This window comes from Silene latifolia, chromosome 7 (assembly GCF_048544455.1).
Source record: "Silene latifolia isolate original U9 population chromosome 7, ASM4854445v1, whole genome shotgun sequence".
Taxonomy (NCBI): domain Eukaryota; kingdom Viridiplantae; phylum Streptophyta; class Magnoliopsida; order Caryophyllales; family Caryophyllaceae; genus Silene; species Silene latifolia.
The window spans coordinates 22243549-22255336 of record NC_133532.1 but is presented as its reverse complement, the minus strand read 5'-3'; the positions used below and the strand labels follow the sequence as shown (position 1 = coordinate 22255336).

At 37.8% G+C, this 11788-nt stretch overlaps 1 long non-coding RNA gene across 1 annotated transcript; it reads left to right on the top strand.

Annotated features, from left to right (window-relative positions):
* The first annotated feature begins 215 nt into the window (after nt 1-215).
* Nucleotides 216-11401, top strand: LOC141590956 (uncharacterized). The gene is made up of 3 exons (XR_012520557.1): nt 216-324; nt 10874-10968; nt 11140-11401. It is a non-coding gene; the product is annotated as an uncharacterized LOC141590956 (long non-coding RNA).
* The last annotated feature ends 387 nt before the right edge of the window (nt 11402-11788 follow it).

Here is an 11788-nt window from a genome sequence, read left to right as displayed (position 1 = left end):
TGACTTGTGTTTTAGTGAGACGGAAATTGCATTTTAGTGAGACGGAAATGGAGTTATGTTATAGAGGGCAAACTTGGAAATTCACATTAAATATCGACGATAATTAGTAAATTGTCGACGATATATAGAAGGACCCAAAAAAATGAGGATAAGGCCGAACCCACCAATTCCGAAAAAGTTAAGATGCTGACAGACCACCGACTTACATATTATGCATATAAATACTGAGATTGTGCATAATTTAACCTAAAACTTGACTCACCTCTTCCTTTTTTTCCTGCGGAATTTCTCTACAACATTCTAGAAGAATACGTGAATCATCTGGTAAATAACAATTTACACAATTACTGCGGGGTAATATCCGTATAAAACCCTTTCTTTATAGGATTATAACGCAAATTTAATACGCGATTTATAGTCATAAAACGAAAATAACAAGGAAACGATAAAGATTAAGCAATAACCTCCGGTCCTAGTGCAATTCGGCAATGAGAGATCAAAGTAGATCTCCTCCTAATTGTTGCACCCAAGATTGTCCGAGAAATGCCCTTGTGCTAGAATGAATCCCCTAATTGCCTTGCAATATTGAGAGGATTGTTTTGTGAGTTTTCGTTGGATGTGAGATCCGAATTTTGAGAGGCACTTTTCTCAAAACCCTAATTATTTTGCAAATGATTATCATTAGGTTACAAAAGAGAGAGAGCTCTCTTTTGTCTATACCATTCGGCCGGCCATGGGCTACCTAGGGAAGTGGGCTTCCACTTCCTTTTAGTTTTAGCTCATGGTCTGGTTCGCAAATCGCTAAAATGTATATGACGCGATTTTGTTATAAATCGTCATCGGTTATCGGTTATTAAAGCATCAACTAATAATACGGATTAGTTGAAACATTAATACATGTCCGACAAAGACGATATTGTATAATTATATTCAATATACATTTAATTAAATATAAAACGCTTATATTCAATTTACGAATTAACTGCTTAATTCGCCTTAGCCATTATTATTTAATCCGTATTAAATAAAATATCTCAACATCACATTTTGACTAATTATTAGTCAAATAACTCAGACTAACTGGTTAGTCAAATTTGGCATCTACATGACTGTATTTTCATACCGTCACATCTCTCAAACGTATCCTATAGGTGTGACTTTTAGGGACCAGTTGATCACCGCCATCTGTATGACAATAACGTCAAACTTATCTAGCAAGCCAACCGTTATTGATGAACGTGGACCAACTGATTATGATACAAAAGTATACCCTTTGATCCTTTTAGAGATTTATAAGTCCTTGCACTAACTGTAAAGGACACCAGCCCCAACAAGCTCCCACTTGTCCGTACAAGTGTATGTGCAATGACGTTATCCGCACTAACTGGAGGACACCACCTCCAACAAACTCCCACTTGTCCGTACAAGTGTATGTGCGATAACCGATTCTCATATTCATTTAAAATTTCTCCCACTCAATGTAAAACAATTTGCAGATTCGGATCCGCAAAGGTCGTATTTTACAATCGATCTGTATCTAGAGTGGTTTCCCCGACTAGAGAGTAACTTAAATGATAAAACGACCAGTATTCGAGCATGGCCATGCATTTCGATTCTGACTCCTCGAGTGGCCCCGAGAAATATCGAGTGCACCGATAAAGGCTGAATATTTCCTTCAACTCGAACTCCTTCCGATCTAAGCACAAAGATGAAATGACCCGAAACAATCTACTTGGCCCCCGTTACGGATGACCGTGAGAAAGAAACCAAAGTCACCCAAAATCTGCCTTAGTCTCAAGAGACAGTCGATAGTCTAAAGAATCGACTCTTAGGATCACCATGGAAGTCCTATCCACGACCGGGCACCGAATGTTGTAAAACATTTAGGACTCCACGTTGATGTCACAATTGTGTCCTACGAGATATCCGTATAAATCGCCTCTGTGATTGGCCAGTCAACCTGTTGACTTATGGCTAGTTGAACCCACCATCAACCAACGTCACAAAATAATTGCCAGAGTTATCAGCTCATGTGGGCAATTAAGGACTGAAAAATATAATGTTCGTTCAGTTCACTTTGTGGTGTTCAAAATTTGTCGTACAAATCCACATGAAAAACAAAATATATAAATATCAAAACGATGATGTTGTATAGAGTACAAAAGCGAATGAATCTAATCCATAAAAGAGTACTACAACTTAGGAACACGTTTCATTCCCATGGAATTAACATGCCCTTCATTCTTATCTTGTCGTAATGCTTTAGTGAGAGGATCTGCTATGTTATCATCGGTAGCAATCTTGTCTATCACTACTTCCTTTTGCTCCACGTAATCTCGGATTAGATGAGCTTTCCGTTGTACATTTCTAGACTAGTTGCTAGACTTAGGCTCCTTAGCTTGGAAGATGGCACCTCTATTGTCGCAATAGATGGTGATCGGGTCATTCGAACTAGGCACTACAGATAGTCCATGTAAGAATTGACGCATCCATATCGCTTCCTTTGTAGCTTCGCACGCGGCATAGTACTCGAACTCGGTCGTAGAATCTGCTGTAACGATTTGTTTGGAACTCTTCCACCGATCAGCAGCGCCATTAAGAGTAAAAACGAATCCAGACTGAGATTTCGAGTCATCATGATCCGTTTGGAAGCTAGCATCTCACGAATCCGGTTGCGTATAGCTTTTGTTCGCCTCCATAAGTCAATGCCCAATCTTTAGTCCTCCGTAGGTACTTAAGAATGTTCTTGACAGCCAGCCAATGTGATTCACCTGGATGCTGTTGGAATCGACTTGTCATACTCAATGCATATGCCACGTCCGGACGTGTGCATATCATGGCATACATGATTGATCCTATAGCCGAAGCATAAGGAATCCGTGTCATGCGCTCTTTCTCTTCCGGTGTCTCTGGTGACTGAGACTTGCTCAAATGCACCCCTGGAGCCATAGGAAGAAACCCTTCTTGGAGTTAGTCATGCTGAATCTCTCTAGGACTTTGTCTATGTAAGACTCTGGTGAGAGATAACATCCGTCGTGATCTATCTCGATAGATACGGATGCCTAGAATTCTTTGTGCCTCACCCAGATCTTTCATCTGGAAATGGTTTTTCAACCATACTTTCACCGAAGTTAAGAGAGGTATGTCATTCCCAATCAGGAGTATGTCATCGACGTACAATATTAGGAAGACAATCTTGCTCCCACTCGACTTGATATAAAGACATGGTTCCTCGACCGATCGAGTAAATCCATTTTCTTTAATCACTTGGTCGAAGCGATGATTCCAACTCCGAGATGCTTGCTTAAGTCCATAAATGGAACGCTTAAGCTTGCACACTTTCTTAGGATGTTCGGATCGATGAAACCTTCGGGTTGTACCATGTACAACTCTTCCTCCAAAAAGCCGTTTAAGAAGGCGGTTTTCACATCCATTTGCCAAATTTCATAGTCATGAAAAGCGGCAATCGCTAAGATGATCCGAATGGAACGCAACATGACTACGGGTGCGAAAATTTCATCGTAGTGCAAACCTGGCACTTGGGTGAAACCTTTAGCAACTAGTCGTGCTTTATAGATATCTTGTTGACCTTCCACAGAATGCTTTATCTTGTAAAGCCATTTGCATTGAAGGGGACGAACCTTAGCAGGTAAGTCAACAAGATCCCATACGTTGTTCTCATACATAGAGTCCATCTCGGATTGCATGGCCTCAAGCCATAGCTTTGAGTCAGAACTAGTCATGGCACCTTTATAGGTTGCGGGTTCACTACTCGTTAAGAGTAGTACGTCATCTATGTCATGTTCCTCGACCATACCAATGTATCTGTCTGGAGGAATAGAGACTCTTCCCGACCTCCTAGGTTCCTCAGGAATATTCACCGCAGCCGGGATTGAAGGAATTGGTTCCTCTAATGGTTGCTCGGTATTTGGTTCTGGAATCTCCGACAGGTCGAAGGTTCTATCACTCTTTGCATTCTCGAGAAATTCCTTCTCCAAGAATGTCGCACTAGCCGCAACAAAAACACGTTGTTCGGTTGGCGAATAGAAGTAATGACCAAGTGTTCCTTTAGGATAACCTATAAAGTATGTCTTGACCGATCGCGGGCCGAGCTTATCCTCGTGTCTCCACTTGACATAAGCCTCGCAGCCCCAAACCCATATAAAGGACAAGTTAGGGACCGTTCCCTTCCATAGTTCATATGGAGTCTTGTCAACAGCTTTAGACGGACTTCGGTTAAGTATTAGAGCAGCTGACAGAAGAGCATAACCCCACAATGAGTCAGGCAACACGGTGTGACTCATCATGGATCGAACCATATCAAGTAGTGTTCGATTTCTCCGTTCGGACACACCATTCAATTGAGGTGTTCCAGGTGGAGTTAACTGTAGGGCAATCCCACAGTCTTTAAGGTGTTGATCAAACTCCTGAGAAAGATACTCGCCACCACGATCCGAACGCAGTGTTTTAATCATTCTACCCAATAGGTTCTGTACCCTATTCTGGTATTCCTTGAATTTCTCAAAGGATTCACTTTTGTGCTTCATTAAGTAGACATAGCCATATCTACTTAAATCGTCCGTGAAAGTGATGAAATACCTATAGCCTTCTCGTGCGGTGATTGACATAGGTCCATATACATCCGTGTGTATGAGTCCTAATAGGTCAGCAGCGCGCATTCCAACACCTTTGAAGGAAATACGAGTCATCTTACCGATGAGACATGATTCACACGTGCCAAATGATTGAAAATCAAAGGCCGAGATAGCTCCATTTTTAATGAGCTGTTTTACGCGTTTCTCATTAATGTGTCCCATACGGCAGTGCCATAGATACGTTTGATCTTTGTCACCAACCTTTAACTTTTTATTCATTACGTGTAATATTTCCGTGGTCGATCTAAAACATAAATTCCGTTTATGGAGACTGCTTGTCAGAAATCATATCGTGTAATGAGAAAATGCAAGTATTATTTTCTATTACAAATGAAAAACCAAGTTTATCAAGTGCGAAACCGAAATAATGTTTTTCGAAAGACTAGGTACATAATAGCAATCATATAATGACAACTCAAATCCGCTAGGAAGCTGGATCACATATGTCCCCTTTGAGATGGCAGCCACTCTTGCTCCATTCCCGACACGCAGTCCACCTCACCCTTTACGAGGGGTTCGATGTTTCGGAGCCCCCGCACATGATTACACAGATGAGAACCACAACCAATATCAAGTACCCAAGTTCCGTAACTTGCGTGGTTAATCTCAATCATGTGAATAAAAGTAGAAGAGAGAGAAGACATACCAACAGGTTTAACACGACCTGCCTTTAAGTCCTCATGATAAACAGGACATGTACGCCTCCAATGCCCAGTCTTGTGGCAATGATGGCACTCCATGTTTTCATTCTTGCTCTTTGTCGTGCCTGATGAGGTGCTCGACTCACCAGGCCCACTCTTACCCGAACCCGACTTCTTGAACTTCGGTTTACCTCTCGCTAGGTTTGCACGAGCTTTGCCCTTACCTTTCCCTTTGTTGGACACAACGAGAACATCCTGTTTCAAGCTCCCACTGAACTTCATGTCCTTCTCGGTGCACGAGAAGGGAGTGCAATTCATGTGGGGTTTTCTTCAAATCATTCATATAGTAATTCGCTCTAAATTGCGAAAAACCATCGTGGAGTGAATGAAGCATGCGGTCGATAACAATGTTTTCGCTGATGTTACAATCAAAGGTCTCCAGCTTCTCGACATTCTCAATCATGCTGAGAATGTGTGGGCTAACTGGTTGGCCCTTCTGGAGTCTCGCATCAAAGAAGCGAGTGGTATGCTCATAGGTCACGATTCTCGGTGCTTTCGAGAATTCCTTGGTGAGCGTGGTGAAAATCTTGTTTGCACCATGGGCTATGAAGCGTTTCTGCAAATTGGATTCCATTGCAAAAATGAGTACGTTTTTAATCGCACCCGCTTCCATACGTAAATCATTAAACTTGGTGATTTCAAAGAGCTCTAGCCGTGGGACCTGGGTTTGCCGGGGAGGGGCTCTAATAAATATTTGAGCTTCCCATCGCCAGCGGCGACATTCCGTAATGCCGCCTCCCGCTCCGAAGTTTGATCCATCATTCTTCGATCGAGTAGACCGATTCATCCGATTCATGAAGATCCGGCCGGACTCACGGTCCAATGTGGCACTTGGCATTGGGTTATCGGTAGAACCACCATTTGTTATTAGCGGTTTAAAAGTTCATGATCTACACTTTGAAAAAGAAAGAAAAACAAAACGAAATAAGCAACTCATCGAGGTGATTTAAGTCTATTTAAAATTCATTTTAACGTGTAGACTCAATGCACTTGCATAATTGATCTCCCTCAAGAATGATACAAGTGATCCCAAGACTCAATTTCTGTAAATTGATAAGCCAACTGTTTAGCTAATTCTTCCGGAAGAACTCTTGGTCGATAGATTTCCGTAAATCCTATCTATAGTCCACCATAGTCACAGGATCGTACGAGTGACCATAGTGTTGAGATAAAATAGGTCAATCGGTTCCAACTTACCCGACGTAGAAGGGGTCATATTATGCCTACCGACGAAGAAGGGACTCATTGGAGTTTGACCTATAAAGACAATTCTCAATTTTTGTTTATACGAGGAAGATCCCATCAACTAAATTATAATTCATATTAAGTGAACGAATAACTAGCGTCTGCGTGAATGAATTAAATTTGGGTGATGGCTTAAAAATCGTGTGACATGAGAATGTCAATGAAAACTAACTCGTGACCTCTATATGTGTCAGTTTTCATGCAATAATTAGGTGGTTTGGTTTTTAGGCGGAATATGATGCATATTATCGTTACGAAAAATAAATAAATGAATGCAATACGTAAAAATAAATTCCTAGTGTGGCCTATCCTAATAAAAAGAACATAAAACAACTTTGGAATCCACCGTTGGACCCGAGAAGCTTGTCTTGATGTTCCATCTTGATCCAAGTAGCGGGAGTGAGCATCCGGTCTCCGTCTTTAGTCTTCTCAAAATTACAATTAAAATTTACAAATATAAACCTATTTACATTCTAAATAAAAACTGTAATTAAAAGAAATAAAAATGGAGATACGAGATCTCAAAATACAACCAAGACCGTGTTCCATCATTACGGTAACACGTTCTACTAAGGCCACACTAAGTTACAACCGTTTGCAAAAATAAATAAATACGTAATTAAAAGCATTCAAAATTAAACAAGAACGATAAATTAAAATGCATCAACTAAAAATTAAATTTATTCGTGACATAATTCCGTAATTATGTTAAATTTTTATCCAAACCACCAAAGATAATTAAAATTACATGACAAAACCGCTTTAGTCAAGTTAATTTTAATCCGAGATAATCCGTTACAATAAATCGTTTTAAAGTAACTTAATTTTACGTGGGTGAACCGTTTCACTATCAAGCGAGAGCATAAAACCGTTTTATGCAATAAAGGGCCGAAAAAAAAACAAAATTTTTTTTTTTTTCGTCACAGCTGGGCGTCAACAGTACCCAGAATTTTTTTTTTTTTTTTTTTTTAAAATGCTGTTGAACCGTGAGCAACAAAAAAACAACAAAAAAAATTGCTCAAATCGTGAGCAACAACAAACAATGCCGAAACGATTTGACAAAACTCAATTGCAATTTTAATCTAATCCGTATAGAATTCAAACTACAATTGACATGATCTTCACATATTGTTGTAATTATCGTTTAAAACAACAATTCGCAAAGAACAAATCGAAAACAAAACAAAACAAAAGATCGACAAAGCAACCGTGTAAACTAGACACGGTTCCCAAAGCAAAACAGGCCGTGGCACATAAAAAAAAAAAATGCCGAGACCAACATGCCACACGGTCTATCAAAAATTTTATACAAAAATTATCGATTTGATAAAAAACAATTGCGATATCACCTAATCCGTATAGAAATGAATTTGCAATTGATAGATCTTTAACATATTACAATGAATATCGATTACAAAATAATATGCAAAGATCAAAATCGAAAAAAAAAACAAAAGGCACGGAAATCAAAAAGGCCGTGTAATACATGACACGGTTTTCAACAAAAAAAACAACAACCGTGCAAAAAATTCCAGCCGTGTGGATTTTTTCCAACAAAAATTAATCGATCCATTTCGTTTGATGAAAATCACATAGAAAAATTTACGTGGCCTCGCTCTGATACCACTTGCGGGGTAATATCCGTATAAAACCCTTTCTTTATAGGATTATAACGCAAATTTAATACGCGATTTATAGTCATAAAACGAAAATAACAAGGAAACGATAAAGATTAAGCAATAACCTCCGGTCCTAGTGCAATTCGGCAATGAGAGATCAAAGTAGATCTCCTCCTAATTGTTGCACCCAAGATTGTCCGAGAAATGCCCTTGTGCTAGAATGAATCCCCTAATTGCCTTGCAATATTGAGAGGATTGTTTTGTGAGTTTTCGTTGGATGTGAGATCCGAATTTTGAGAGGCACTTTTCTCAAAACCCTAATTATTTTGCAAATGATTATCATTAGGTTACAAAAGAGAGAGAGCTCTCTTTTGTCTATACCATTCGGCCGGCCATGGGCTACCTAGGGAAGTGGGCTTCCACTTCCTTTTAGTTTTAGCTCATGGTCTGGTTCGCAAATCGCTAAAATGTATATGACGCGGTTTTGTTATAAATCGTCATCGGTTATCGGTTATTAAAGCATCAACTAATAATACGGATTAGTTGAAACATTAATACATGTCCGACAAAGACGATATTGTATAATTATATTCAATATACATTTAATTAAATATAAAACGCTTATATTCAATTTACGAATTAATCAAGCTTAATTAGCTTTAGCCATTATTATTTAATCCGTATTAAATAAAATATCTCAACATCACATTTTGACTAATTATTAGTCAAATAACTCGAAATAACTAACCTAGTCAAACTTAGATCTACTACGATCGTATTTTCATACCGTCACATCTCTCAAACGTATCCTATAGGTGTGACTTTTAGGGACCAGTTGATCACCGCTTATCCGTATGACAATAACGCTAAACTTATCTAGCAAGCCAACCGTTATTGATGAACGTGGACCAACCGATTATGATCAAAAGATATCTGCTTTGATCCTTTTAGAGATTTATAAGTCTCGACTAATCAGAAAAGGACACCAAATTTCCAACAATTACACCGATCTTGTATTTATTTATTTATTTATTTACTCTTTAATCTTTCAATCATCTACCTTTAGATAACAATTCGGTGGTGTGTTTTCGTTCATGTTCCGTTGTTAATTGATCGATTTAGTAGATTTTTTAAGAACTCAATCTGATTAATTTACACAATTACACCCCAATCAACACCCAATACCCCGTTTAACCAATTATTGCTTTTGATTTGGTTGATTATTTCTGCTTGTTATGTTTATTTACTCAAGTTTGGTGCTTTATTATCGTTTCGTTCGTGTTTTGTTTTGTTTTGGTGTTTATACTGTCATGATCTTTTGATTTGAATCAAAGCGATTACTCCCTCCGTTTTGTTTAATTTTGATTTCCTTATTGTTGCTGTTTTTTAGAGGTATTTTAATCAAGTCTGATTCCTCATGTGATATCAAGGTTTAAATTCCCAAGACTTATACAAGGGTGTAGGATGGTTCACATATCTAAATGTCATACGTCTTCCGAAATAGGGGTTGTTCATAATTTTGAGATAAATAGTCTGTTAAAGTGGAGTATTATAGTGGTTGAACATAGTTTTGAATTCATCTAAACTTGTCTTGAATTATTTAGGAAAATTTGACGAGATTAATCCCACCTTTACCTCATCTTCCAACACAAATAATCCAATCTTTAAACCCCATCTTCTTTAAATAGTCCTTCAATAAAAATGACTTATTTTTGTAGGTAATATCGTTGTCTTCAAATTGTTGCTTTAATTACTTTACTTCATTACTAACCATTTCTTACTCCTTTAAATCTTGTAAAACGAAACATGAAAAACAAATACTCCCAAGTTGGCTTTCTAAATTTTTTTCGGGTTTTTTTTCCTAAAGCCGCAATCTCGGGTTAAAAGATTGCTGTTTTTTTTCCTAAAGCCGAAAAATTGTTTTTTTTACAACTGGTAAAATAGGGCATTCCTTCTTCTACCATTTGAGTTTTAGGAATTCACCCGGAGAGTCGTTTTAAATTGAAAGAGAGACAAAGATTGGTTGAGGTCTTCAATGGCAATGTGCCAATTTGTACAGCTTGTTAACAATAGTAGAGTATGATGAATTAATTGATTGTGGCCTGTGTAATGCTTTTTTATTGGAACTTTTTTATTATTTTGATTTTGGCCTTTGAAATGGGGTCTTCAATGGTGTATTTCTTTCTCGTTTGGTCATTGTGGAAACTTCAGAGTAGTTTAGGGATAAAGAGAGCAAGATATGAAGAGATGAGGAGTATAAGTAATACAAATGAAAACCTTTAATCAGGCAAAAGGTAAAAGAGATTCTTTTAATGAAGATCTGGTTAATAGATGGGATTATTTTTGGATTATTGAAAGGTGGGATTGTTTTTGGAAGATGAGGTAAAGGTGGGATTATTCACATCAATTTTCCCAATTATTTACAGCCAAGTTTCTTTCCCTACTTTTATCGCATGATAATTTCTCTTTTAGGAGCTTGTTTTTGTTGATTGTTTGTCTCAACAATTCGGGTTGTTTTCGTTCGTGTTTTTTTTTTGTCGTCTACGATTCCGATTCAAAATAGATTTGAGTTTCTAGTTATCTCCTTGCTTCTTGTATTATTTGCATTTTCTTGATTCTTCTGATTCTTTCTGTTTGTTTATTTGTTCTGCAGCTTACCATGTCTACTCCTCAGCCTCACCTACCTTGGTGGTCTCCCCCACGGCTATTTATGTCTTCACTTGGATTTGCAATTGCGTTCGGCATTATGTGAGAATCACGCTTTTTTCTTTTATTTCATCAATGATTTGTAATTCGTTGCCTTGTTAAGTTGACACAATTTTATTAATTGAATGGATTTAAAAAAATGAAGGTATAATAGAATCATACACCTTAATTTCACATGCTAATGCTTTGCTTAATTTTCTGTTGATTTTACAGAAAATGGCAGGAGCATTCTATTTTAAGTCGTCATCAGGTTTTGCAGAAGATGCTTAACGATGATGTGGCTGAGTAGTATTATCAGTTAGTATTTATGGTGTTTACGGAGTAGTATTTATGGCTGAATAGTAATCTCAGTTAGTATTTATGGTGTTTACCCTTGGATTGATTGTATTGAACGGTTGTTTCATCTTCTTACCAGTTTGTATTTACTATTAACACTTGGAAGTCAGTTATTATGGCCTTGACCCTTGGATTGTTATGTCTACGTGTTTATATAACCAGTACTCTCGAACTTGTTTTTTGCTAGTTAGGATGTGCATATTTAACATCTATCTTACAACATTCGATGATTAAAATAAGATTAAAATCGACTTCAAAATTTGATTCCAAAACAGTGTGACACGGATCTTTCGTCTCCTTTTGAATTGCTCGTCGTAATTTAATTGTTCATCGATCCTATTTGATAAATACTGGTAAGTGAATGACTAATAATTACCAGTTCAATAGGGCTGAGCAAAAAATTCCGATACGGTTTTTTAATACGGATGCGATATGGTATACGGTTTTCATTATATGGTTTTCTGTATATACAATACGGATTTCCGTATACACGATATGAAAAGCGTATATTTTGACCCGGTTTTAA